The sequence below is a fragment of the Nannospalax galili genome, unplaced genomic scaffold (genome assembly GCF_000622305.1).
Source record: "Nannospalax galili isolate Female #2095 unplaced genomic scaffold, S.galili_v1.0 scaffold259, whole genome shotgun sequence".
Classification (NCBI taxonomy): Eukaryota; Metazoa; Chordata; class Mammalia; order Rodentia; family Spalacidae; genus Nannospalax; species Nannospalax galili.
This window is the reverse complement of record NW_008344750.1, coordinates 1,583,943-1,589,899: the sequence shown is the minus strand read 5'-3', so window position 1 is coordinate 1,589,899 and position 5,957 is coordinate 1,583,943. Positions and strand designations below refer to the sequence as shown.

The 5,957-nt window shown below is 43.0% G+C and overlaps 1 protein-coding gene across 1 annotated transcript in view; it reads left to right on the top strand.

Annotated features, from left to right (window-relative positions):
* Osbp2 (oxysterol binding protein 2) overlaps window positions 1–5,370 on the top strand; it is a 227,059-nt gene extending 221,689 nt beyond the window's left edge. The window contains exon 15 of the mRNA XM_029567336.1: window positions 5,340–5,370. The gene's annotated coding sequence lies outside the window, so the exon portion shown is untranslated. The remainder of the gene's footprint in view (window positions 1–5,339) is intronic.
* Window positions 5,371–5,957: the final 587 nt, after the last annotated feature.

Below are 5,957 nucleotides of genomic sequence, written 5' to 3'. Positions count from 1 at the left end.
TATGGTGTCACATAATTCCTGCATATTCCATTCTTGTGTTTTCTTAAATTTTTCATAATCTCTGCTTGAGAGGTCTAATTTGTCCACTTTGTCTTCAGTCTTGATATTCTGTTTTCCATTTCATTCATCCTGTTTGTGAGACTTTTCTTTGTCGTTTCTAGTTGACGTATTGAGTGTTTTACTTCCTTCTTCATTTCAGCTGGAGTATTCTTCAATATTTCTAAGTCTTTTCTGAGTTCATTCAGAAATTTGTCCCTATCTTCTTTCAGTTCTTTGAATTCTTTTTTTGTTTGTTCTTTAAATTCACTGAATTCTTTTATCATGTTTATAATTGTTCTTTTGAGTTCCATGTCCTGCATTATATATAGGGGGTTCTCATTAGTCCTCAATAGTCCTCTCTAGAGGACTATTGGTATTTGGTGGGGATATGTTATTTTGGTTTTTCATGTTATTATTTTTTCTGTGATTTTGACATGTGAATTTCTTTTGTAGTTTCTGATTCTTGTGTGAGATTCAAGCCTTCAAGTTTAGGTCTGCCTCTTTTTGTGAACTTTATCTGTCTTTGTGGTTTACTTTTGGGGCATGAAAAGCTGGTTCCTCTAAGCTTCCAGTTCTCTCTTTCGATTTTATATTGGAGTGGCCAGATTGCTTTTGTCTTCAGGAGTGCCCACAGAGGCCAAAGTTAGATGAGGATCAGATGCTCTCAGGCTTTCTCCTAAGGTCTGGATCCCTCCAGGAAAGATTTTGTCTTCAGGAATTTGGGGGTTGGACTGCCTGGGAGCAGAGCCCAGGAAAGATGCTGGTTTAGGGCAGCTGGTGGCCATGGCCACCCAGAGATGCAAAGGAAGCTGGGGGCAGGAGGCAGCCCCAAGGGCCCCTGGGGACTGCAGTGAGGAGCTGGGTTGGTCTGGATGCAAAGGACCAGGAAGAGGAAGAGTCAGCCCCTGTGTCCAGGAAAGAGGCTGGTGGGTTGTGCAGACCCAGGGAGGCAGATGGAGGTGAGGGTGGGGGCCAGGCCCAGAAGCAGTGCCCCTGGGGACCTGAGAAGGAACTGAGTTGCTCTGGATGCAAAGGATCAGGAAGAAGCAGTGGTGGTTTCCCAGGTGTCTGGGGCACCAAGACAGGGAATGGGACAGGACCCAGGCTAGGAGGCGAGACCTGCGGGGGAGATAGGAGGGTGAATGAGGCTGGGGGAGTCAAGGCACGGAGGGCCCAATAGACTTACCCCAGAGAGAGAAGCCTGTGGGTTGGAGAGAGGCCTATGGGTCCTGCAGGCCCAGGGAAGCAGATGGAAGTGAGAGCGGTGCCAGTCCCAGAAGCAGTGCTCCTGGGGACCTGAGAAGGAACTGAGTTGCTCTGGATGCACAGGATCAGGAAGAAGCAGTGGTGGTTCCCCAAGTGTCTGGGGCATCAAGACAAGGAATGGGACAGGACCCAGGCTAGGAGGAGAGACCGGTGGGGGAGATGGGAGGGTGAGTGACGCTGGGGGAGTCAAGGCATGGAGGGCCCAATCGACTTACCCCAGAGAGAGAAGCCTGCAGGTTGGAGAGAGGCCTGCAGGTCCTGCAGGCTCAGGGACATAAAATAATATTTTTAAAAACCTATTTTTAAAAAAAGAATAAAAGCGATTTAAAATAAATATTTTAAAAATAAACTCAAACAGTGGCTTAATGCCAGCCAGACATGCTAGTCCCAATGGAAATGTAAAATCACTAGCATGAAAAAGGAACATGAAAAACCAAGGCAACCTAACTCTTCCCAAAATTACAATCCCACCATAGTGGCTCCAGTGAGAATGAATTAGATGAAATCCCAGACAAAGAAGTAAAAAATGTGGTTGTATGTTCAAAGAAATCAAGGAAGACAAAAACTCCTGAATGCATTCCAAGGGAACACCAACAGCTGAATGAAATAAAGTCAATACAAGATATGAACGAGGGCTCTTGTTTCCTGTGCCTGCTTGAACATCTGAGAGCTTAGCTTCTGCTCCTACTCCAGCCACCTCTGCTACCATGCCTCCTCACCATTATGGTCTCTTGCCCCTTTGGAACTGTAAGCTAAATAAACTCTTCCTAAGTTCCCTTGGTCATGGTATTTTATTACAACAACAAAAAGTAACACAGAAATTGGTACCAGAGAGTGGGCTGTTGGCTGTGAAGAACCTGACCATGTGGAAGGAATATGGAAGGAAGACTTTGGAAGTTTGGGCTAGAGAAGTAGTTGATCACTGTAAAAAGAGTTTAATGGTTCATTTTAGTAGAAGCTGAGAGCAAAGTGGTTCCAGAGGGAAATACACAGCAACCGGGATATTTTGGCAAAGAGTCTGGCTGCTATCTAATCACAGCCTAAGTGCTTGCCTGAGGCTAAGTTGAAAAGTAATGGACTAATTTTATTTGGCAGAGGACATTTCAAGACAGCCTAACATAGAGATGGTGGTGTGGTTATTAATGGTGAATATTAAGCAGATCTACAGTGAAAAAGAAAACAAGTGGGGAAGAAAGAATAAATACAAAATGTACAGTTTGGATTGATAAAGAGCACTAGGGATGATTGAAATTGGAGTCAAGGCTTGTGTTGAAGGGGAGGATTTCTTTGATAAGGACATTAAAGTGATTAAGGAGAGGCCAAGAGATTTGCATTTAAACATTGGAAAGAGTGCCTCCAGGGCAAGACCATACCAAGTTAAGTTTCCAATTTGTGAAAGGAAAATGTCTGAAGGGTTTTCTGTTAGAAAACCACTGCAGAGAAAAGCTATGAATGTGGATGAAGCAGGCTGGGGTCCATCCTGATAGGTAAAAAGTAGCCTATGGATGAATACAGTTGATTAGGAGGAAGCACCAGGACACAGATAAAACTCCATCAGAATAGAGTCTATTAGCAAAGGAACACATGGGACAGATTCCCTTCTGGGCAGTGAAAATGTCTGCTGGGTCTTGAGCTGGGGTCTTTTTAAGGGTGAGGTTTCTGCTTCCTGCAGAAGGTGAGAAAAAAATTTTTTTAAGTTGGGCAGGGGAGGGGGGAGTGGGAGAGCCGGACTATTAAAACCTGGTCTCTTTAGAGATCAAAGGGGAAGCCTGCTGTGTTGGCCAAACAGTGGAGAAAAGTCTGCTTCTCTTGACTTCAAAGACCAAGGTGCTTATCAGATCAGTTCCCTTTTCTCAGAAGCTTGAGACATCCATGAGACCCTGTTGGTGAGGGGGATGGGCCATCTGAACCTTAACACATCCCAAACTTGCAGTCATACTTGGCAGTGTCATTCACATGAAAGATGCAAGAGTGTAGGGGGTCATTGTCTCCTCTCCATGGTTTCAGAGAGTTGCTGAGTCCAGGCAGTGTGCAGCAGGGGCATCCTTGCATAAAGATGTCCCTAACAGGTCAAGAAGCCCTGATAAGCCATTGCATGAACCTGTAAAGGTGTCTGTTTGGCAGTGGAGACCCCAAGATGATGTTCGAGATGCCAGAGCTATGAGACATCTGCCAAGGAGAGCTTCATACAGGGAGTGGTACCAATCCAAGAAAGAGATGTATGTGGCATCAGCAAAGCTGGAGGGGCCAAGTCATCTAAGCCCTTTGGAAGTAAAGTCCCAGAAGTCAGACATGAAGCTACTGGATTTGGTGTTTGTCCTGCTGGTTTTTGGTCTTGTTTTGGTTCAGTATGCCCTCACTATACCTTTCAGAATAGGAATATGAATTCAGTTCCATTGTATGTTGGAAGTATATAGCTTGTCTTTTTTTTTTTTAAACTGGACTTACAGTCAAGAGATTTCCTTGAGTCTCTTGGGCTGTGGATTTCTGAATAGTATTGAGAAAACTGGTAAAAAAAAAAAAAACAAAAAAACACCTATGGGGACGTTTAAGGTTGGATTAAATGCATTTTTCATTTTATATGGTCCTAGGCCTATGGGGGCCAGGGAGTGGAATGTGGTGGTTTGAATGAATGTCCCCAATAGACTCCCAGTATTTGGACATTGTGTCCCCAGTTGGTGGTGCTGTTTTGGGAGGTCTTAGACCATGTTGTTGGATCTCCAATCTCTCTCTGCTTCCTATGCCTGCCTGAAGATCAGAGCTTCTGCTTTCAGCTCCTGCTCTGGCAACCTCCTGCCACCATGCCTCCCCACCATGACAGACTCTAATTCCCTTGGAACTGTTTTAGATATGAAAGAGGAATTCAATAAAAGAGAAATAATGAAGAAAAAAAACCCTGACATGTTGGAAATGAAAAAAGTCAAATAAAAAGCTCTATGGAAAGCCTCCCCAACAGAATGGATCCAAGGAGAAGACAGAAGGACAGACTACCTGAGCTTGAGGACAAGGTTGGAACATTCAACAAGGATAAAGATGAAGGTTAAGCAGTACTTTCAAGATGTGGACAAAAATTTCCTTCTAAAGGCATAGAAAACATTTTCAAAATCATAGCAGAAAATTTCCCAAAATTTGGGAAAGAGGCTGCAATCCATATAACAGAAGACACTCAGAACACTAGACAAGACCAGAAAAGAACTTCCCCTTGGCATATTAATTAAACTACTAAATACACAGAACAAAGACAGTATATTGAAAGTTGCAAGAAAGAAGCACTTTTCACATTGACTTTTCCTGAAGACTAAAATGGGTCTTAGAAATGGGTCTGAAATCCCAAGAAAATGACCACATAATCCAAAGCTTTCTGGCAAGGCAAAGTTTTACTTCTGCAGAAGGGTGTCAAGCCACTCTGAATCCAACAAATTTGCTTTTCCTTTTTTAAATATTTTATTATTTTTATTTTATGTGTATTCATGAATTGCCTGCATGTAGGTGAGTGCACCCATGTCATGCAATGCCTGCAGAGGACAGAAGAGGCTGTTGGTCCCCTGGAACTGGAGTTATGAACAGTTGTTATAAGGGAAAGAGATCTTGGCTGTCCCTCATTAGTGGAAGTTTAGCTGCACAATCTAAACTCAATTGACTAATTTAAAGGGAGAGGGGGCATCCTAGTAAGAATTTTTAAAATTTAGGAATGTGGGATTCTTGTACATAGCCAGAGTCATCAAAGTAGAGAGGATAGGTGGTGAATGAGAAACTACAATGTTACAAACTACAATTGACATGTTCAGAAACAAACAACATTAAGGCATATATTAGTTCTAGAACAACAGTAGTGAAAAGAAAGACTTTAAAACAGGATTTTATCTCTTACATCTGCATTTTAACATTTTGGTAAGTGATAAACATCTGCATTTTACCCATTTTGGCAGGTGATAAGCAAAAGGGAGCAGAGTGCAGGTTTGAATACACCCTTTAATCTTTTTTAATATTTTATTTGTTATTTTTATGTGTATGTGTGTATTGCCTGCATGTAGGTAAGTGCACCCGTGTAGTCCAATGCCCACAGAGGACAGAAGAGGCTGTTGGATCCCCTGGAACTGGAGCTAACGGACAGTTGTTAGCTGTCATGTGGATGCTGGGATTCAAACCCGGGTCTTCTGCAAGAACAGCCAGTGTTCTTAACTGCTGAGCCATCTCTCCAGCCCCATGAATACACACTTTAATCTTACACAGATGTTATCATGTGAGTCCAGGAGGACTCTGCCTGTGGGAGACCATAGGCCCCCTACTGGGAGGAGCAAACTGGAAATAAAGAAAATGCAGATTTCAGTTGATGTGTGAAGTCATTAATTTACATTGTAAAGGTAAAGCTCCCCCCTTTTAAAAAAAGACAGTACATTTCATTCCTATTTCTCATGTGTTCACCCCACAGGTGCACCCATGACCAAACCAAAGCAATGATTCCACCAAAGACCTTCTTGGTAAACTTAATGAGTTTATTAGGCTTACTTAGCATTGGTGAGAGGTTACTTATGGAAGAGTGGGTGACTACCCCCCAAATAGCTGCAGCATCACACACCATCACAGAAGCTACATTATGGAGTCCTCAAGTTCAGTTAACCTTCGACTATGGACATACTCTAGCATCTCTC